At 54.8% G+C, this 23,076-nt stretch overlaps 2 protein-coding genes across 8 annotated transcripts in view; one reads left to right on the forward strand and one right to left on the reverse strand.

The window, feature by feature from the left end:
* The window catches only part of MAPKAP1 (MAPK associated protein 1), a 149,300-nt gene extending 141,070 nt beyond the window's left edge, over positions 1-8,230 (reverse strand). The window contains exon 1 of the mRNA XM_082067753.1: positions 8,220-8,230. The gene's annotated coding sequence lies outside the window, so the exon portion shown is untranslated. The remainder of the gene's footprint in view (positions 1-8,219) is intronic.
* PBX3 (PBX homeobox 3) overlaps positions 1-23,076 on the forward strand; it is a 108,133-nt gene that overhangs the window by 58,948 nt on the left and 26,109 nt on the right. The gene's annotated exons all lie outside the window — the stretch shown is intronic.

The following is a 23,076-nucleotide window of genomic DNA, read 5'->3' on the forward strand; positions in this document are numbered from 1 at the left end:
GCGCGCCGGTGCCGGCACACGGCGCTGCGCCACACAGCTCCGGCCGCCGCGGCACGGGGGAGCCGCGGCTGCGACGTCCCTCCTCCCAGCAAACGCGCGGCCTAAACTGAGCACCGTAGAATAAAAATGGAAACATAAAAATAGCAGTTGGAAAGATAAAACAGCATTTATAGTACTAATAAAACCGTTGTGGCTTCCACAGGAAAACATGCTTTGTAACCTAATGCTTACCTGGGAAGACTGTCGAGTTTCGGAGAGTTATAGCTGTTTTTGTAAGAGAAGCGCAGAGATTTGCTTCAGGGCTGAGTGATAGATTCTCCTGCCTGGAGCATCCCAGTGTGTTTATACATGGCTTGTATGGCAGCTTTCATAAGACATTTACCCCATGATTTGCGATGAGCTTATGTGTGAATAATTAATGGCAATTAATCCTTAATTACAGTAATTAGGCAAGTCACAGGAAATTAAGCTGCAGCTGGAGAAGACCATGCCTGGGAAGAGAGGATTGGGGGCTGTGTGAATGTGCCATTCACTGACAACATTACGAGGATGAGCAGCATTCAGCAGCTTTGGCATTTCTATTGGCAGCCTTGGGTAGGACAAGAACGCTCAACATTAGCAGCAATCTATAGTTGTCTACAAGAGTTTTTAGTTCAAGTGCCAAAATGTTATGTTGCATATGGTGATTATCTAAGTTTATTGGTTGCCATAATTCAAATGGGTGTAATTGTTTTTGGCTTGATAGTGACATTAGAAACTGAAGCTTTTATGTGTTCATAGGTTCTGCTGGCATCAGCCATGGTTCAACTTCTAGAGACAATTCATCCACGTTTGCAATTATGAAAACACACTACAAATGGCTTGAAATTAATGGAGAAATTTTCAGTGATTAAAAAAAAGACAGCGGCAAAACTGTCAGTTTCTTAGCTGAGCAGCTAATTGCTTTATTATTAGCTGCCTTTGCCATTAAAACGAGGTTTGCCCCAGGTCCAGCGCGCAAGGTGTGGTGTGGGAGCACAGCGGCCGTGCTGGCGGGGACGGCGCGCGGCACAGACCCCGCGGTGGGGCCGGGGATCAGAGCGATCTGTGCACAGACCCCGCGGTGGGTCCGGGGATCAGAGCGATCTGTGCACAGACCCCGCGGTGGGGCTGGGATCAGAGCGATCTGTGCACAGACCCCGCGGTGGGGCCGGGGATCAGAGCGATCTGTGCACAGACCCCGCGGTGGGTCCGGGGATCAGAGCGATCTGTGCACAGACCCCGCGGTGGGTCCGGGGATCAGAGCGATCTGTGCACAGACCCCGCGGTGGGGCCGGGGATCAGAGCGATCTGTGCACAGACCCTGCGGTGGGTCCGGGATCAGAGCGATCTGTGCACAGACCCCGCGGTGGGGCCGGGGATCAGAGCGATCTGTGCACAGACCCCGCGGTGGGTCCGGGGATCAGAGCGATCTGTGCACAGACCCCGCCGGTGGGTCCGGGGATCAGAGCGATCTGTGCACAGACCCCGCGGTGGGGCTGGGATCAGAGCGATCTGTGCACAGACCCCGCGGTGGGGCCGGGGATCAGAGCGATCTGTGCACAGACCCTGCGGTGGGTCCGGGATCAGAGCGATCTGTGCACAGACCCCGCGGTGGGTCCGGGGATCAGAGCGATCTGTGCACAGACCCCGCCGGTGGGTCCGGGGATCAGAGCGATCTGTGCACAGACCCTGCGGTGGGTCCAGGGATCAGAGCGATCTGTGCACAGACCCCACCGATGGGCCCGAGGGACCCAGCACCGCCAGGGATCAGAGCAGATCTGTGCACAAACCCCACCGATGGGTCCGGGGATCAGAGCGGATCTGTGCTGGGAGCTCTGCCCTGGGCACCCAGCGCAGGCCGCTGTGCAGCTCCAGAGCAGCAGCCTTCCCCATCATCAACGTGTGAAGTTTTGAAAACCTCCTGATTAAACATGTTTCAGTAATTTCCTGGGTTTCCAAGCGGTAGTGTTTGTGCCAGCACCAATCTGGGGCAGAGTCGTGGAGGGAAGCACACATTAGTATCAATGGAACCTACAAAAAGCAATCAGTAATTTACGAGCTTGTGGAAAAATGCCCACATGTTCTCATCAAATTATAGGGTTCCTGTAATTTACTCAGTGACTACAAGGTGCGTGCTCCCAAACCTGCTGTGGTGCGTTAACCGAACCTCTGATTAGATTTAATCCAAACAACTAATCTGTTAAAGGGTCCTGAATAAATTTGGCCAGGCCAGGGTGTGATTTCAGACTCAGACACAGCCGGTGCGAGGTCAGCCGACCGCTCACCGGGACGGCCCGCGGCAGGTCAGGTGGGTTTGCAGCCCGAGCGCGGCGCGTGTGCCGCGGGGCACGACCGTCTCTTACCTTGTGCAAAGAAAAGCCCGTAGCCAGGTGTTTGCGAGACCTGTACGTGTTTGTAACACAGAAACGGGTAAGAACCTCAGCTCCTCCATGTGGAATGTAGATCAATTTTTAATTCACTTGTGCGCCTGGATGACTCATTTGAAAAAGAAAATTGTGGCATCAAAAAAAAAAGACATTTCAGTGTGCATAGGCTGCTGCATTTATCTGTTTCTCATGTACTCCAGAGTGGAAATAAGTCACAGTATCTTAATAATGGTCTTGATTTTATAAATGATTTTTTCCCCTTGAAATAAGCCATCCATTCATTTTAATATGTAGAATTGGTTTGCTAGCAGGGCGACAGTTTAAAAAGACTTCCAACTGTGACACAAGTGCAACCATATTGCTTCCTATTACTCGCTAAGGTAGTTGTTTAGAAGAGAGAATGTTCTCCCTGGAAATGTTTAAAGTGCTGTAATTTTATTTAGGATAATGAGGATTTATAACAGTTTTACCATATGAAAACCTGCCTTTAGACAGAGTGAAATAGGCGGTTGCGGTTATTGAGTGTGTAACGGTGGGTTTGTGCGTGGCGAGGGGCGGCGTTTGCGGCTGGCTGTGCCGCGTATCCGTCACCGGGCCCAGAACATTCCCCGCCGCCGCGTGGGGTAATTCATCACCAACACGTATGGATTTCTCCGCTTTAATCGCTCGAGATGTTAATTAAAATCCTGTTTTATAGAATATTTTAATGTTGAGATTTGCCCAGCTGCACAGGCATAGCTGTGTTGTCAGGATTGAGCTGTCTCGTGACAAGAAGCTGGATTGAAGCCGGGGGATCGGGCCCGGGGGGGGATCGGGCCGGGGGGGGATCGGGCCCGTGGGGGGATTGGGCTGGAGGGGGATCGGGCCCACGTGGGGTCAGGGCTGGGATCGGGGGGCCCGGCTGCCGCCGCTCGGCCTGCCCGAGGTCGGCCGCGTTTATGTTGCTGTGAGGCCGTTAAAATGTTCCTCTCATTACAAATGCGTTCCTTGTGTTCCCGACGCCGCTCCCCACGCGCGCCGGCCGAGCTGAGCGGGTACCGGGGCACCGGCGTAACCGCACGTTTAATGCCCTGTTTATAAATATAAAGGAGAAGGAATTGAACTGTTACAGATTTTATCAGGTTTTATCTCCTCACTGAAAATCTTGGCTCTCAAAACATTTCTAATTTCCCTTATTTGAAGGCTCAAACAGTTTCAAATTACTGCCCCTGGATTGTTCTTGACATGGAGAATGGTAGATTTGAGCTGTGGAGCCGCTGGAATGTGTGGTGTGTGCTTTTCCTGAACAAGGGAATTCAGCGGGTAAATTACAGTCATTTACTTGGAGTGTAATTTACCGAGAGCCTTTAGGCAAATGCAGGAGAAGGACAGCGGAGCAGCAGCAGCCCAGCAGGCTCCCCCTGAAACGCGCTCGCACCCACGTCACAACCGTCGTTGCGCTTTCTGATTTAAAATACATATCGCTCTTATTATTTCTTCAATTCATACGGCATGCATTTGCAAATATGACTGATTGATGTGAAGAGAAGATTTTAAATCTTACTAAATTATCCACACAGGTTTTTAGCATCGTATATTTTGCATGCGGCAGTATCTGCATGCGATCATCCCGAATTTGGGATTGATAAAGCCGTTAGTTTTATGCCTAATAGCGGATCAAGTATCTGAAACTGTCATCAAGCTAAATGGAAATTGCTGTTTCATCCTATGGAAATATTCAATATTTAATCAATTTTTTAAAAATAAAAATGTTAATCTAATGGAATCGGCAAGGCAGATGCGTGCTCGCATTTTCATCTGAAGTTAGAGCACAGAATGGACGCTGGCGTGTTTTCCTGGGTCAGCGGCAGGGACGCGGTGGAGAAGCAGCGCCGAGCTCCCTGACGGCGGCGACGGGGCCGCGCTCCGGCCGGGCCGCGCGGCGCGCGCTGCGGTGATTGCCAGGCAAACACAAGGCAGGGCTGGAAAGTGGTTTTCTATAGCATATTGTAATTTGACACTTAAGTTGTGCCCTGTATTACCCCGTGTCATAATTGATGGCTAAAGAAAAGCACATGCTATGCTAATCCTTTGTTAGAATAGCTTGTTAAATTGTGGTTGCCAATTTAAAATAAACTATGGAATGCTTGTCTATATTTTAAGGTTGGTAGTCTACAGTTTTAAACAGTCATTTTAAAGCTGTTTTTCAACTTTATGTTGCATGCACACTATTCTGCCTTTGCACACAAGGTCAGCATGTTCGCTAGTTTAATAGCAGACCATCAAGAACAAAATCAATGAGCTGCATGTTTCACACCAGTATCACAAGGGATTTTCCCATTTATAGCACATTTGTGTACTGATCCCGAGTTTAAAATGACAATATTGATGCCCTATTAGAGCTGTGCCGAAATGGACATTGTGCAGCCGGTGTTAGAAGTTGTCGCTCTTCTCGCAGGCTGGGTTCTAGCTCTTGTCTAGCAAACATAAATAAGCCGGCGAGCCCCCGCGCCGCTGAGCGCGGCCGCCTGCTTGCGATGCTGCAGCTTCCCACATTGCAAACCAAGAGCTTTCATAGTCGGTGCGAGGAGGATTATGAGACTGCGTCTAAATAATCATCTGCGTGCTGATTACTGAAAATAAAGTGGCGTTATTGCTTGTGGAAGAGACGAGGCAGCTCTGCCGGGGAAGGCGCGAGTTGGGGGGGAATTTCCTGCGTCCTGGTGTCACCGGGCAGCACCAGCCCCCGGCCTGCGGGGGAACAGATGCTGCGCCGCGCAGGGGAGACGGTGCTTGTGCAGAGGAAAATGATTTAATGTTGGTAGAACGGTTATTCATTTATAAGGGATTAAAAATGACTTCAGTAGAATACCTTTAATTTGTAACGATGGTCTGCAGGGCTGTTTCCTGCCTGAAATAAACTGTTTGACTGGCACGTTCATTTTGATCCATTCGGGTTTATGGTGTGGTAGAGGGGATAAAGGTATTATTGCTGGTACTGTATGTTCAGCTGGACGGGTGCGGACCCGCCGTTGGGGTCCCTGGGGCCGTGCCGGCCGCGGGGCACGAGCGCGAGCGCAGCCACGGGAGTCGCGTTCTCGGGAGTCAAACGGGGAGGAGCCGCGGCCGGGGGGTGCGGGTGCTGCTGGCTCCAGGGACCCCAGGGACACCTCTGCACTTGAGCTCTGTACGTAATTAGCTGTGTCACTTTCCGAAGAGCAAACGCTGCGTCTCTGGAGGGGGGTGACACCTCCCAGAGCCCGGTGGCTGCGATCACAGGGCTCAGCGCTGCCGTGACACCCGCTGCCGAGCCCGGAGCTCCCCCGGCACCCACCTCCAGCACCGGGCCCTGCTGGGCGCTGCGCCGTTGTGGGCGCTAATCCCGGCCCATGGCACGCGGTGACAGAACACGGGCGCCCACCCGCGTCCCCGGGCAGCGCGGGACGGGGCTGGTCACTGCGACGTGGACCAGCGAGAACCAGCGCGCTCACGTGCAGCAGATGGGGTGGCACCAGCTTTTAGGATTTAATAACAGGTTTCCCCATTTTGGCTGCTGGTTTGTTAAAGTTTCAGATTTGGGGATCACCAGAAAATCTCAGCTTCCTAGTGAAAACAGACTCTGTCTGCAGTTACCGACGTGGAAAGGGTGTCCCGGAGTCTCCAATGCGGGAGGGCAGACAAACAGGGTCCGTGTTTATTCCTGCTAAAATTCCCACACTTTCAATTAGCAGTGATGGGGGAGGCGCAGTGACTAAGCTGATGCGTATTTCTGTGAACCATAATATCAGCAGCTTGGTAAAGGGCAGAATTCTCAGAAAATGTGAGCAGCGCTGCGGTGCCTGGGAGCACTATGCAATAAAGGAAGATTATGCAAAAATCCTCAAATTCCGAAAAAATCACACAAAGAGGTGCCTTTCAGTGTAACTGAAGAGCAAAGCAAAATAAATATACAGTGCTTGCAAATTTACTTCTGTTACAGATCAAAAATACAAGACAGAGCACTATCTGGTAGTAAAATGCAAGCAGGATTATTCCGAATAAACACTTCCAGGCTGGCTGTTCTGTAGGAAAGGCACGCTGTCCTCGCCGCGCCTGGCACGAAGTGGTGACAGCAGAGCTGAATCCTGCTCTCCTGCTTTAATTCTCTGTACTGAGTGCAGATCTGCTGTCTGCTTTACTGGGGAGAGAAAGAAATAAAACCCCACAACAAACGAGCAGAGCCAGTCGTGGCTGGAACAGGCAGGATTAAAGCGCAGGATTATCCCTGCGAAGGGCTGTGTCGGTGCGCGGCTCGCTGACCTTTCGAGGCGCCAGCGTGTGCGGAGCTGTGCGAGAGCGAACCCAGCGCCCGCGGTGTCCTGGGCGGCCGGGACCGGCACCGCGGCTGCGTGTCCCCGCGCGCGCAATAAACCCGGCTCTCAGCCCAAACACTGCTTTTATATGAAGATGTGCTTGGAAATAGTGTTCCTATAGGTTCTGGTGATATAAATAATGTATGTGGAGAAGCTCATAAATGTAAGCTCGAATTTTCCTCAGTAGTTTTTGTTCTCAATCACCTTGATGAAACAATCTTGAAGGCGCTCTCCTTTCCGTGGCATTTGGAATGAGTCCCTGACAGGCTGATTTTCCACCCCTGTTGTGATGCTGCTTTCTCTAGTTAATATTCCTCTGTAAGTGTCGTACCAAAGTAAACCAAAGGAGCCCAGCTCATGACACTAAGGCTGCATTTGCATTAATTATGCAGTCAGGGCTGGTGAGAAAATGCTGTCACAGAGAGAGAGGCAGTAAATGAGAACCCTCCGAGTGCGCCTGAATGAAGAGCATTAAGTTCATTTACATGGGAGCAGGACGAGCGGCTCAGGCTGGGAGAGGGAACAATGGCATTTCTCTTGTCGGCTCACCCGCCGTTATTGTTCTGCGGCTTAATGACTTAAAGGCAGAGTGGTTGCGCTGACAAAAAGACAGCCAGGATCCCTTTGGTATTAATAACGGCAATAATAATTAATAATATCCCACTAATCAGGAAGCGCATGCTGCCCCGAAGCTGGCGCGGCCCAGCCTGGTGGGAAGGCCGCGGCCCAGCCCGGCGCAGTGCGCGGTGTCCGGCGGCCACGGGTCCCGCTTGTGCCCGGCAAAGGTGGGGAGCGCCCCGCTGGTCACCAGGCCGGGGACGGGCAGTGGCGGGGACGGGCCATGGCGGGGACGGGCCATGGCGGGGCAGCATGGCCGGGCCTGGGGCACCCAGCCTGGGTGGCCTCTGTGGGGCTGCCAGGCCAGGCCCCCCAGCCAAGAGCAGGAATCTTTTAGTTTGTTTATCTCCTGGTGGGTTTTCATGTGTTTCCAGCACGTAAGGCTTCAGTTCTGTAGCAGGATTGCTCTTCTTGGTGCCAGGACAAATGGCTGAGAAGGGCTCGTTTCACCTCAGGAATTTTGCCCGCTGTGCTGCCCAGAACAGGTCCCCACGGGCGGGTGGCACGCGAGGTCACCCCATCGCCAGCTCACATCCCAAACCCCTGGTGGCCAATACCGTAAACAGTATGCGAACCTGTATGAAAATATTTCCTGGGTATTGTCTGGTAAACTTCCCCTGCCAGCAGCAGCCAGAGGCAGAGCCTGCGCGGGGCGGCGCTGGAGCGGCCCCGGCCCCGGGAGCAGCCGCGAGCGCGGGACGCGTGTGCTCGAATGGGGACCCTGCTCCCCGCGGCCCCTCTCCCTCCCTCCCTCCCGTGTTTCCGTGCACGAAACGCGTCTGCGGTGTCGCCGCCGTGCTGACGGGGGTGTCTGGTCCCGACGTCACCTCCGATGTCACCATGTTCGCTGTGCAGCCGTCACAGGCTTCGCCGGGTGGTTCTGCTGCCGCCTGCGCGTGTGCGTCAGGGACCCGCGCAACGGGAGACACAGCTATGGAACGTGGTATATGTGACCACTAGGGAGAAATGTTAATACATACGTAAAAAATTAAAGGTGTGCTCCTTGGTTCTTTTATACATAAAGATTAATCTCCCAATGTTATATTATGTTACAACAGTTTGGGACATTTTTTCATCAAAATGTGGAGGTTCCTTTTAAAGTTCAAAACTTGTTGTCATCTCTATTTGTCTTCAAGACTTTCAGACACTTTAACCTACAGTTTAAATATAAAGTGACTTTTTTTTATTCATATGCTGACACAATTTTCCTTGGAATGATTTATATTTCAATAATAGCTTAAATTATGTTTTGCATTCTGCGCTTTGCTGTCATGCAGGAGGTGTCATCATAAGATAAACTTTCACATCTGAGAGTCAATAAATTGTGCTTAAGTGGTCTAATGAAAATACTGTAAATGCCTATATAGAGTTGTAGACAGTACAGATATGCCGTACAGATACACGTATATATTTAGCAAAGGACTGTGTTTGATCATATGGTGTCATTAGCTTTGACACCATTGCATGGTACCAGTTTACTGAGATATGAATCCTATAATACTATATCATGCTTTTATCCACTAAATAAAAACCTGCCCTATGTTTTATTACAAAGTAGGTGGCCTGGAGGAAAAATATATGTATTCTTTCCTTTTGGAATAAAATATGCATTTGGGCTTCTCATTTCATCTCCAATCTGTGTTATTCCTTAAAAATGCAGAACTGCCTGAAGTCCTCTTTAATATTTAATTCAACAACTTTTTAATCTGTCATTATGCTGTGATGAAGTAAGCATCAAGTGTCGCTGAAAAAGATTAAATTATACTTGGAAATAGGAATTGAAATGATTTAGGGTTGGAGGCTGAATATTTGCTTTGCACAAGTAATAATCGCAGGAGCCCGGGTGAAGCCGGGCTCGGCCGTGGCTCTGCGCTGCCGGTCGCTCTCCCTGGTGGCTGCCCCTTGATTTACTCTGGCACTGCCAAGCTCTAGTTGATTTAAATGGAGGTGGGAACTGGAAATTCCACACTACAATACATTAATTACTCTCTGCTACTCCTTACACTGATTTTCTTTTTCCTGTAAACATCATAAACTGCGATGCAGGCAGCCCAACGGATAGCCGCTCCGAGCTACCCTATAATTTCTTGTTAACAAGCTTATCTTAAAATGGAAAAGAGGAATAATGAATATCCAGCTCTGGAAGAATGGATGATGTGAAGCAGTGGAGCAGTTGTTCCTGTCCGTTGGTGAGGGATGCCCCCGGACCGCGGGGATTGTGCCAGCGTCGTCCAGCGGCTTTCCCGAGGGATTGCTGGGTTCTGCAGAGACGGGGCAGACCCAGGTCCCACTGCGACCCCGGCCCAACATCCGCTGTGTCTGCGGTCAGAGCGCAGGGCCGGTGTCCCGGGTGGGTCACGGTCTGAGTGTGTCAGAGCCCGTGTGCCCAGTTCGGTGCTGCTGGTGTCACCGGTTTCTCTGCCCCGCAGGGCGTGCGAGGGGACGGCCCGGCAATGCCGGACACCCCGGCGTCCTCCCGCCTGACAGGAGTTTCCAATCACGTAAAGAGGAGAGTTTTGGAATTGTGGTGACTTTTCCAAGGAGCAGCATTAATCCCTGCAGCACCTGGAGCAGCAAAGCCGTGGGAAAGCACAGCCAGCGCTCTGCGAGGCGCGAGCGAGCAGAGCCAGGCCGGTGGAGCGGTACGGGAATGCGTTGGTGGCTGTGGGTGTTATGGGAGAGTGACGTCTCCGCTCCCGCAGGACTTAATCCGGAGTTCGCTGTGCCTTGCAGTCCAGCCTTAGAAACCGGTCCATGTCATTTGTGTACAGTTCTGGCAAAGCCACTCTTTCTTATATAGCATATTGGAAAAAGGAACCCATTCCCTCATATCCAATGCATTATTTATAATTATTCTCCCTTCTTTGTAGAAACGCGAATATCTATATAAATAATTGATTGCTGTTATTAATTGGGGAACATGCGATATTTTTGTACAACTCATGTTATGTTGTGGCAGTCCTGAGTGCACCGGCGGCTCCGCACCGGGGACGGTCCCGTTCTCCTGGGCGGGGGGTCCCCATGGCTGGCAGGTCCTGCCAGGCCCGGGGCACGGTGGGGTGTGGTGTGGCCGTGAACCCTCGCGGTGCTGGCCATGGGGCATGGCAGGGTTTGGTGTGGCCGTGAACCCTCGCGGTGCTGGCCATGGAGCATGGCTGGGTTTGGTGTGGCCGCAGGCCCCTCGCGGTGCTGGCCATGGCGCATGGCTGGGTTTGGTGCGGCCGCGGGCCCCTCGCGGTGCTGGCCATGGGGCATGGCTGGGTTTGGTGCGGCCGCGGGCCCCTCGCGGTGCTGGCCATGGAGCATGGCTGGGTTTGGTGCGGCCGCGGGCCCCTCGCGGTGCTGGCCATGGGGCATGGCTGGGTTTGGTGTGGCCGCAGGCCCCTCGCAGTGCTGGCCATGGGGCATGGCTGGGTTTGGTGCGGCCGCGGGCCCCTCGCGGTGCTGGCCATGGGGCATGGCTGGGTTTGGTGCGGCCGCGGGCCCCTCGCGGTGCTGGCCATGGGGCATGGCTGGGTTTGGGGCGGCCGCGGGCCCCTCGCGGTGCTGGCCATGGCGCATGGCTGGGTTTGGGGCGGCCGCGGGCCCCTCGCGGTGCTGGCCATGGCGCATGGCTGGGTTTGGTGCGGCCGCGGGCCCCTCGCGGTGCTGGCCGGGTGGCAGCGGGGGCCGTCCCCGCTCCCCGGGCCGCAGGTGCCGCTGGTGCCGCTCTGCTCCGGTGCAGAGGGGAGCTCTGTGTGACAGGGCCAGAACTCTTGTCTAGCCCGGGAAGATGTATAACGCCCTGTCACAGAACCAGCCTGGCGTGTGCTGCTGGGGAGCCGAGCACCTCTTCACCTCTGCAGACTGTAAATTCTGAGCAGTTGATATTTGAGTGTAATTCCTCTCGAACTGGCATTATTATTTGATTGCAATGAATTACCTTTTTAAAAAAAATCATAAGTATAAATTCACTTGACTGATCCTGCAAATTATTTATGATGTAGTGTTTTGGTCTAGGATAACCTTTTAAAATAAATCAGTTTTTCAATAATAGTTCAATGTTTGCCCACCTAATGGTGTTCCCATTAAGATCTGCATTTGTCACCAACCTGCCTTTTCAGCTGCGCAGGAGACAAGTTACCGCCCCTAAACCCACTATGCTTGTAGGGTAAAGTAAATGCATGTCTTTGTAGGAGAATAAATAAAAAGAGCAAGCTGAGTCAATAAGCGGGTTCAATTCATGCCTCCAGCAATGGCGGACAGCTCATTTTGTAGATGTGGGTGTTTTGTTTACATTTATAATGCAGCTTTATTTAATGCTGACAGATATAGCTTGTGGCAAATGATAGTCAGAATGTATGAGCAGTCATAATGCTTCTGTCTTCTTATAGTGTGCTGCTGAAAATAAGCAGTTCACCTCTGTTTTTATTGAGGAAAGGATATGAGACAGCTATAGCTTCGTGAGGCTATTTATTGAGTTGTTTTACTAGCTGTGAACATGCCGCTTTATAGCAGTTGTGAAAATGGACTTTGCTAGTGTGTGGGAAAGGAAATAACATTGCAGTATACAAGGGTAGTAAAAAAACCCTCTATAAATAATTTTTCAGACTGAAGAATATTCTCATTTAAACAGCTAGAGAGTCTGGTGATTTTTGCCAGATGCCAGCTTTTCCTGGGATGGAGTTGGGTTACAATTGCTCTATCAAATGATATTCATATTTTAATAGAAAAAAACAAAAAAGCCCTTTCAACCCGAGGTGTTCAGAAGCTTTGTAGGGAAACTTTTGTGTTGTTGCCGAGTTCAGTGTATTTACAAAGCCATCAGTATTTGTTAGCGCGGTGTGATCTTCAGATCCTCAGGTCTGGAAGGAAAAGCCTCTGCCTTGTTAGGCAAGGCTCGCAAAGCGCGGGTTTAGTTTGGGCTGGTTTGCGCTGAGCTGCGCGCTGCTCGGGGCCGGCGGGCGGCGGGGCCGGCGGGCGGCGGGGCCGGCGGGCGGCGGGGCCGGCGGGCGGCGGGGCCGGCGGGCGGCGGGGCCGGCGGGCGGCGGGGCCGGCGGGCGGCGCTGCTGCTGCGGGGCTGCGGCTCAGCACCCCCGCGCTGCGGCTCAGCACCCCCGCGCTGCCGGGGCACCCCCCCAGCCCCGCGGTGCCGATGTGCCCGTGGCCGCGGTGCCGGTGGCCGCTCCGCCGCTGCGCCGGCCCCCACTCGGCTCACCCTTCCCCCCGGCCCCTGCTGCCGTGCGGTGTCCGTGTGCGGCCGGCCGGGCCCCGCAGCGCCCGCGTTTGCCCGCCGCTGGTGGCCCGGCCGTTTGCTGCTGCGTGCGCTCGGCTGGTGGGATTCGAGCTGAGACGTGTAAAACGCGGCCTTACGGGGTCGGCAGGGCTTGAGGAGTGCGCTGCCGGTTCTGGCTCTATTCACGTGTTCTGCAGCAGCACTGAGGGGCACAAATCATTTTCATGTATGCAAAAATAATTTCGAAAATGGTATTAGTCTCAGCAGGTGAGGCCTTTTGTTTCTTCCATGTTTATGTACAAATTCCTAGGGAACACTAAATATTAAATTGAAATAACCCTTCCTTATTATTACACAGCTATGGATTCAATTTAATTCTCTTCAGATAAGGTTTTTCTGGACACATATTTGCAATTGCATGTCCTGTAAATACAGTTCCGACTACAGCCAGGGGCTCATTCCTGCCTGTCTTTTCCACAGCAAAGCACTGCATTTCTGGTTTTTGGGTGTAGACACTTTCCTTCTCCTTCTCATTCTGCTCATGGGTCACAAGAGGGCTGTCAGGTGTCCCCTTCCCCCTTCAACTGGGCAGAGAAAGGGGTCAGTCTCTCGCAGAGCTGTTCCTGCACTTCCACCTGTTTCCAGATCCCGGTTGCCGAAGCAGGAGGATGCAGAGCCGGCCTGGCCTGAGGCGCCGGAGCCCCGCACCCACTGCACCCGCACCCACCACACCCACTGCACCACACCCACCGCACCCGCACCCACCGCACCCGCACCCACCGCACCCACACCCACTGCACCACACCCACCGCACCCACTGCACCCACCACACCACACCCACTGCACCCACACCCACTGCACCCGCACCCACTGCACCACACCCACTGCACCCACACCCACCGCACCACACCCACTGCACCACACCCACTGCACCCACACCCACTGCACCACACCCACTGCACCCACACCCACTGCACCCACACCCACTGCACCCACACCCACCGCACCACACCCACTGCACCCACACCCACTGCACCCACACCCACCGCACCCACACCTACTGCACCCGCACCCACTGCACCACACCCACTGCACCACACCCACTGCACCCGCACCCACTGCACCCGCACCCACTGCACCCACACCCACTGCACCACACCCACTGCACCCACACCCACTGCACCCACACCCACTGCACCCACACCCACTGCACCACACCCACTGCACCCGCACCCACTGCACCACACCCACTGCACCCACACCCACCGCACCACACCCACTGCACCACACCCACTGCACCCACACCCACCGCACCACACCCACTGCACCACACCCACTGCACCCACACCCACTGCACCCACACCCACCGCACCACACCCACTGCACCCACACCCACTGCACCCACACCCACCGCACCCACACCTACTGCACCCGCACCCACTGCACCACACCCACTGCACCACACCCACTGCACCCGCACCCACTGCACCCGCACCCACTGCACCCACACCCACTGCACCACACCCACTGCACCCACACCCACTGCACCCACACCCACTGCACCACACCCACTGCACCACACCCACTGCACCCGCACCCACTGCACCCACACCCACTGCACCACACCCACTGCACCACACCCACTGCACACAGGGCCCGGTGGAAAATACAGCGTGGAAATGAGGGAGAATTGGCTGCGTGTGTTTTGTTGTGGCTGGCAAACGAGGCGGCTCTTTAAATGGCATCACTACTGTTCATGTTTTATAGCCACCCGGGCTTCAGACGTTTGATGCTGGTGTGTGATATCTTCTCCTGGAGAGCACAGGACCTGGGCAACCTCTGCTCTCCTGCTCTCGCAGGATACCCTGGGGCTTCAGAGGTGAGACTGTGATCAGCCAACATTTTACATTTTATTCTTTACTCTAAGGAATCAGTCTCATTTTTATGAAAATAAATATATGGTCTAGCTCTCCTAATAAGACTGTCTCCACTGTGTTTAAGTAATAATCATTTATTGTTTAAATACAGTAGAGGCTGTAACAAAATGCTGTCAAGAGCCATCACACTCATTAACCTGCCAGCTAATTAGCCTCCTCCTGCCTGATTGCTGACAAGTTCTTCAATCTGAACCTATCGCTGTTGTGTCAGCGCTGAAGCACCAAGCGAAGTGGAGGAGGGCTCCATTAGATGTTTGCGAACAAAGTCTGTGCATTAAAGGTTTGTTTTCTGCACTCCAACAAATGTTACAGCATTAATATTCCCAGCTATAATTAAATTGGCAACTCTTAATTATGGTAATTAGTGCATTAACCATTTCTTTGCCAGCGGCACTGCCGGGCGCTGCGGAGCTGCCGTGCCGGGCAGAGGCTGCGGGGAGAGCCGGGGACACGGGGGGGGTGCCGCGGACCTGGCGCCGCTGTGGGCGCTGCTGCGGAGGTGCAGGGGACACGCGTGTCCCCGCCTGGCCCGACCGCGGTGTCACCAGCGCTTTGCGTGGCTGTCGCGGGCGCAGAGCAGGGCAAACCGCCCTCCCGCGCGCCCCCAGGCTCCGCAAGCGGTTGCCCCAATTTTCTCCCTCAGGGAACTAAGGAAACGAGTTTTTCTGTTCTCAGTGAGGTGCTGTTGAACGTTCATGTGACCCAGCCAGCCTGTGAGCTGCCGTGGTTTGCGTTAGTGCCCAGTGCTGGGAGCGCTGAGCAGCAGACGGACAGTGGGACACGGTGGCACGGAGGGTCCCGGAGGACCCGCCAGAGGAGGCGGTAGCTCACCGGATTCCCAGCGGGTCTCTGTTGCCGTGTGGCACTGGGTTCGAGGGGACGCCCTTGCTTTGTGCCGGGCTGAGGACGGCCTGCGCCGGCGCCTCGCTGGCTTACAAATACCTGCCTTAGCTCCCACTGCTCTTCAGCCAAGACTCCTGAGGGTGTGTAGAGGACCTCAGTACCCGTAGTCTTACTCACCTTCTGCAGAAACTGAGGCACGGGGCGGAGTGTCCCGATGCAGCGGGACGTCAGCCTGGTCAGTCCTGCTCCGCCAGCGCGGGCCGTGGCGGCAGCGCTTGGAAATCAAGCAAGGTCAGTGCTGGATGGTGACCGGCCAGGGAGTGGAGGGCTGGCACTGAGTGAGGGAAGGGCTGGCACTCGGTGAAGGGGTGGCACTCATCCGAGCTGCAGACACAAAGGTGAATACGCTTAGGAGCAGCTCCCGGCACTGGATGGAAACGGCCGGCGGGAGGGGCCGCTGCACGTTTCCCAAGCGAGCAGCTCTGCTGGAGCCGCGCAGACGGGAACCCCGGTCAGCCCCGAAACCTGCCCCAGGTTCATCCCTCAGCTGGGGAGGGGGGAGTTCTGCCCCCCGTCTCCGGTGTCAGACTCAGCTTTCCCGGGGTGGCAATTCTTGCTGCTTTCAAAGGAGGAGAGAGCATTACCTTGATACTAGCTGTGGTTTTTTTTCCCCAGCACATAATAATTCTGTATGTATATAGTAAAAAGGGAGATAACCCAAGGCAAATTTAATTTCAGATTGGGTTTTTGCTTAATGTATTATTCATAGTATTATTTATATCATCACTTAGACATATGCCTGGCAATAAACTGCAAACTTAACTTTAGCAATAACGGTCACCTCTGTGTTGGGGCAGGGATGGGCTGGAAGCCTTTGGCTGCACTTCATCACATTGCAAGGGTTTTAATAAGGGACGCAGGGTGGGGGAGGGTGTTTAATGAGGGGCTTGGAGGGGGGTTGTTTGGCAGCCTTCTTTTCCCCCCCAACATTTTTGCTGCATGACCTGGTTTTGCATTTTTCTGCATCTCTGTTCATCTAATTAGGATGTTCTAAAAAGACCTGGACCACTTATTGTACAGAACTGTAGCCTGTGGGTATTTAATAAGGAGCTTTCAGTGGTACATTTGCATCTTTTGCTTGGGGTCTGAATAGCGAATTACCTTAAAGATCATTAGAAGCGCTGCTGTATTGTTAAAATCAGGCCACGATATTCTAATGACAGTTTAAAACTTGAGGCATTCCCTGTACCAGGGTTCACCCGGCATAATTGTGCGTCGCACGGGTGACCCTGGTGTAAACTGCCGACGTTCCCAGCTCCTTCCAGCGCGCGTTGCTGCGGGCAGGTGGGTTTCCAGCCCAGCTCCCGGCCCAGCACCCGGCCCAGCACCCGGCCCAGCTCCCGGCCCAGCACCCGGCCCAGCACCCGGCCCAGCTCCCGGCCCAGCACCCGGCCCAGCTCCCGGCCCAGCACCCGGCCCAGCTCCCGGCCCAGCACCCGGCCACGGAGCAGCGCAGCAGCAGCAACGAGCCCTTCGCTTGTTGTGTGCGCTCAGGGGTGCGGGTCCTGCTCAGCACCCCGGCCCTATGGGAGAGAAGCGCCGTTGGAACCCGTGAGCAGAAGCTGCGCCCGGCGCTGCTCCGGGCCCGCGCCGCTCGCTGCCGTGGCCGGAGGGCTCTGCGGCTACAGCCACGCGCGGCAACGGGCCCCGGGCACCCCGGCTGCCCTCGGCCTCCCGGATCGCAGCTCTCTCTCCTCCCTCCTCCGTCCGCTCCGCCCGGTCAGCGTGTCCGCTCTCAGGACACGCTCTGGGGGCTGACGGCTCTCACGACACAGCTTGGAGCGGATTCCCATGGACACTTTGGCATCACAGCCGAGCGCTTCTCCCGCCCTTCGGTGCACCGCAGGGAGCCGGTGGTGCGCGTGTCCATTGGCAGAGAAGCACGTGCGCTGGTTGGCGTTCCTGACTGCCTGGTCATTGTTTTCTGGCCGCAGAAGTGACCCAAGGCCCGACTCAGTCTGGGGTGTCCTGTGTGACCTGGCAGGGCCCTGTGGGCGAGGGAGCCCCGTCTTGTCTTTCCTTCGTCCTTCCCAAGCGCCGTCAGGTCAGACGTTACGGGAACCAAACCCCTCTTTGTCCCCAGGGAGCCGCTTTCCCGGGGGCTGAGCGGGGCGGCTGAGCCGAGCCGGAGCCCTTTCTCTTGCATAAAGACCTGGCGGTGGGGCAGGCGGCTCTGCTGCAGCCCCATGCTGAGGAATTGCGCCGGGAAACGAGGGACTTGAGGTGGATCCAGTGCCCAGGCGGTGAATGTTCTTAGACACTTTTTAAGGTTAGAAGTGCCAGGAGTAACCTGGTGCTTTGCGGAGGAGCTGCTTGTGCAGAGCAGGATTTCTCTTTAAAAAATTCAGTGTAACCAGCATTATTTTTTTCCTCTGGGATCCCAGACAATGAATGCACAGGCCTGTTCATTAATATCAGTTGTCTTCTGCAGGGAGTATCCAGATTTGTCGTGCCACGTTTTAAATTTTTAATGTATTACCCATTCTTACGCGGGCAGGCCTTTCTTTGTTCTTTTTACAGTAATACTGTTTTGTATTCAGCTTTGCTCTCATCTGATATGTCTCTTAGTATCCCTTAGAAAGCTCTCCCGTTCTCAGCGCCTCTTAGGTTGGACAAGTCTTTGTGAGTTTCTCCAAATACACGCTTCCCATTTTCTTTTTGGAAGTGCGGGGCAGTGTTTGGTGCAGTGATGGCTACACGCAGATCTGCGGCTGCTTTGGCGATGCCAGTGCCACGGCTCTGGGGACCCCGGTGCCGAGGTGTTGGTGGCTGCGGGACCGGGGGGAGCGGGGACACCGCGGGGACGGGGACACCACAGGGACAGGGACACCACAGGGACGGGGACACCGCGGGGACGGGGCTCTGGCCTGTTCCCCCTGTCTCTGGTTTTCCTACCAGGCCGTCGTGCCCGGCGCAGGTCGGCTGGGAGACTTTTCCAGCTGTTGTGTTTTTGAGAAAGCTCTGTTTCTGCTGCTGCGTGCGGCTGGTGGTGCCGTGCGGGGTGGCGCCGTGCGTGTGGCGGTGCCGTGCGTGTGGCGGTGCCGTGTGGCTGGCGGTGCCGTGCGTGCGGCGGTGCCGCGTGTGTGGCGGTACCGTGCGGCTGGCGGTGCCGTGCGGCTGGCGGTGCCATGCAGGCGGCAGTGCTGGGTGGGGGCGGTACCGTGCGGCTGGCGGTGCCGTGCGTGCGGCGGTGCCGTGCGTGCGGCGGTACCGTGCGGCTGGCGGTGCCGTGCGGCTGGCGGTGCCATGCAGGCGGCAGTGCTGGGTGGGGGCGGCACGGCAGAACCGCACTCTGCGGCCCCGTTAGCGGCGTGGAAACGCGCACATGTGGTGCGGAGCCCTCGGGCACGGTCTGGGCTGCTCGCGTCGAGCTGAACCAGACCAAGTGATTTGCATGACAAACTGTAACTCTTAAAAATCATACTCATAAACATAAATAATTAATCACATTATAGTTTTTATCATCCTTTCCCTTCCTAGCAGTATTAATAAGTAGCTCATCTTCCAGCAGCACCTGTTAAACCCAAAGCTGTCAGTCTTTATTTTCCCCAGAGAGCTGGAGAGAAATTTGTTATGCAATGATTCCTCTTTTCCTTTGCCGTGTGACGTGGTGTGTTTGCTGTTGCTCTGTGTACGCGGCGTGCGGGACGTGTCTGCCCTCGTGCTCGCTCTGTCGCGGCCCGGCCGCGCCGCGCAGGCCCGGCTGCTGCCCTGGCTGGGCGCTGGCTCCGTGACAAGGGACAGGGAGCAGCCCCTCGGCCCCGGGACCGGCAAGCGCATGGACCCATTGCAAAATTTGGCTCGCGTTGCAAGTTGTGATTTCCTGCAGTTTAGGGAGTAAATAAAGAACAGGTGGAGAAGTTGTGCGGGATGTGCGGACAGGCCGTTCTGCAGCTCTGTACTGATCCTCGTGTCTGTTGGTGACACGAGGACAGTGACAAGTGCAGCCGGACGGGGGGACCCGGCCGAGCTGCCCCGTGCTCGGGGGCCGGGGTGGGCAGAGCCATGCGGCAGCCCCCAGTGGCTCCTGTGGGGAAAAGCACCAGCATTTGGAGAATAACCTTTATTTCCACTTGATTTCCCTCTTACAATGGGGTGTGTGTGTGGGGTGTGTGCTGAACTGTGCCTGCTCCCAGCGACACCCATTTTAGGGGCCGGCCAGCCGGGTGGGTCTGATCAGGACACACGGCTCCGGGTCCCTCCTGTGCCCGGTGCTGCGCCCTGGTCCTGTGCCAGGGACCCGGCCGGCCGGGCAGCCGCCCCTGGGCCCTCTGCAGCAGCTCAAGCTCTCTGGATTCCTGGAGGCCTCGGCTCGTGGTGAAGGGCTGTGGTGACTGTGTGGGTGCCCTGGCAGGGGGCGAGCGAGGGGCCGGCAGCCGGTGTTCCGGCAGCCTGTGCCGTGCATGGCTGCGGGCCCAGGGCTGCTCCGGGCTGTCCAGCACCAGCTCCAGCGCCGGCTCCAGCAGAGGATGCTCACGTACACCTGCGCCTGCAGCTCCCTTGCGCCAGGAGCGCGGCCTTTGCTTCTCACATCCCCGCACTCGCCCTTTTGGGGCCGGGTCTCTGCTCACCCAGCCCCCACGGCCACCCCGTCACCGCCCGCACGCGGGGGCTGCGCTGCCCCGCTCGGGCCTGGAGGGGCTGCCCCGCTCGGGCCGCACCCGCCGTCCCCTCCTCTTCCTCAGCCTGCGGCCCTGAAATGCCAATTTAATACTCATGCAAAGGGGGCTGCAATAAATCTTGTAGTCAGCATTAAATATTGTTTGTTTTAGCTGTCTTGCACTTCATGTTTCCCCTTTTAAGGGGAGAGCCATTACGAAAGGTTAGATTCACAGTTAGTGGCGCTTTAGCTCTCCCTTTTGAATCAGTGAGGTTGCCGTTTTATTGCTCTCTGACTTGCACTTCAGTGATGAGAGTAAACTAGCATCAGATTAAAGGTCAGCAAATCCCATCAAAGAGAGGAATATTAGGGGCACAGATAGTTGGAGAGGCAGCACACCACTGGGTATTGACAGGGTGATTCCAGGGTATCACTCAGCAGAATTATAGCTGCCCAGAGAGTCAGTACTGCTTTAATGAGCCTGTGTGAAGAGGAAGAGGGTGGATTTATGTAGTTCCTCATAATTTTCTGTAGAGACTGTTATTGCAGACATTCTGTAGAGTGTTCTGGTCTTTCATTTAATTCAAAGGTCCTGGAGCTTTTCCATCCCAAGGTTCCCTTCTGTTCTCTCAAATCAGAGCTGACAGTGCCGCCAGCCGCGCCCGCTCGGGAAGGGCTTCCTGGGGTCCCGGTGGGTGGCCGGAGCGGGGTCCCGGTGCGGTGGCCGGAGTGGGGTGGCCGGAGCGGGGTCCCGGCGGGGTGGCCGGAGCGAGGTCCCGGCGCGGTGGCCGGAGCGGGGTCCCGGTGCGGTGGCCGGAGTGGGGTGGCCGGAGCGGGGTCCTGGTGGGGTGCCCGGAGCGGGGTCCCGGCGCGGTGGCCGGAGGGGGGTCCCGGTGGGATCCCAGCGGGCTCCTGGCTGCGTGTGTCTCCTCGGGCAGCGGCTGGAATGGTCGCTCCTGTTCCGTTCTGAAACGGGCGTTCAAACACCATGAGAATTTACACTGTGTTCCCCTGTGATTTCTGGGCTGGGAATCCCACATAGTTCCTGTCTCTATCAGGCAGGTATTACCCTCAGTGCATGGTTTGCATGAATATATATGTGCTTGCTTTGTTTTGTTGAAGTGCAATTAAATACAATACAGACAGCAGAGCTGTGCCTTGCACAGCCCCATCAGACTGCAGCGAGGTACATCATGGCGTGTGAACCTCTGCGAGGAGAACGCCGAGAGACAACAAAGTCAGCAGCATTTGTTTCTGCTCCTTCCTCTCCCTTTGCTGCCAGGATATCAAGCAGGAGATCTGATGTTTGTGCTGGGTAATAACAAAAGCGTTCCAAACATTTTCCCAAACCAGTGCATTTTCTCTGAAAGCAGCAGCTGGAGTACTTCTCTGTGTACCCAGTTACATTGTGAGGCTCACTTGGTATTTATACAGCTTTTGTTTACAGCTTGCTAAAAACAACAATTTATGAGCAACTTTACCAATCAGTTTAGAATCTGTTCAGTTTTACTACCCAGTGTAGATATCCATTTCTGTGATTTATTGTTAGGAAATTCTACATGTATAAAACTTTGATCATATTTTTACATAAGTGTGTGTTTTTGCAGAGTTAGAGCAGAGGCCTCGTTCTGCGGAAGTAGCGCCGGGGCTGGGCCGCGCAGCCGCGCCGTCCTGCTCGCGGGGACACGCCACCCGGCCTTCGGGGACACGGGGCACGCCGCGCAGGACGTCACCCGCAGCCCGGCAGCAGCAGCGCTTTGCAAGGTCTCAGAGCTTCACTGGAGAAACCTGATCCAGTGAGAGGTGTCCCTGTCTGTCCCCGCGCAGGGGCCGGCACAGGATGGGCTGCAGGCGTCCCTTCCAACCCAAACCACTCAATGACTCAGTGGTGTCGGTGCGGGGCTGCGCCCGGCGTCCCCCGAACCAGCGTCACCAGCAGCGCCTGCTGGCGTTCCCGCTCCCCATCCGCAGAGCCCCGCAGCCACACAGACGCAGCTTTAACGCAGCTCTGTGCCGTGCTGGTCCGTGCCCGTGTCCTGCTGGCGGCGGCCCCGTGATGCGCTGGGGCTGCGTTTGCCGTGCTGGTCCGTGCCCGTGTCCTGCCGGCGGTGGCCCCGTGAGGCGCTGGGGCTCGTGTGCCGTGCTGGTCCGTGCCAGCGGCGGCCCCGTGAGGCGCTGGGGCTCGTGTGGGACGCGGAGCCACGGCCCGTCCTGCTCGGGACCAGCGCGCGCATCCCGGGCTGTGTTTGCAGCGTTTTGAGAGGTGGAGCAGTGAGATGGCTGCAGCGGCAGAGGAGGAAGGAAGCGCCGAGAGGAGGCCGGTATATTATCCATTCTGTGAGAGATTCTTACTGCTGGGATGGATTTATGGGTGAGCTTTATGGACATCCATAAAGTCCATGGCTAAGGAAATCTGGTGGTTTTAACTGGAAGTGGGGTGCAGTATTTTCTTCCTTTCTGGGGAAGATCCATGCCTGTGGTCTTTATGTGGCTGCTGAGAGGAGATTTTCTATTAACGGTATTGCATTTGACCGCCCTCTTTGAGTTCAATGCATTTTCATGCATGTGTAGATATAGTTACATCCTCCTTCGAATATGAACACTGAGAAGTCCTTGACCAAGCACAAGGCAGAAACCGTTTTAGGGTAAGTGTTCATGTGTAGAGTTGGCATTAAGTGTGTGTTTTGGAAGTGGTGTGATACGGTTCGGCACTGAGGGCAGGTCAGAAGTAAGCAAGAAAAATGGAACGATCCAAAAGAAGAAAATGGAATCAGAAACCTCGAGATCTGTAAAAAGTATGAGGAGAGACAATGCAGTAAAACTGCACAAACTTAGACATAATTTACAATGGGAAATAAATGCAGCCAACATAAAATCTGCAGCAAGAACTCAATTTATAAAAATACCAGTTATTTCATATTTTCTATAAAAAGTTATTTCATATTTTCTATGAAAAGTACAGCACTGTGCTATAAATCTGATAAAAGTTGTAATCACAGGAAAGATTTGTTTCTGTTGTGAACATTTTTTTTATTTCAAGGTTGTAAACTTTCATACTGATGAT

This window comes from Streptopelia decaocto (genome assembly GCF_964273445.1).
Source record: "Streptopelia decaocto genome assembly, chromosome: 17".
Taxonomy (NCBI): domain Eukaryota; kingdom Metazoa; phylum Chordata; class Aves; order Columbiformes; family Columbidae; genus Streptopelia; species Streptopelia decaocto.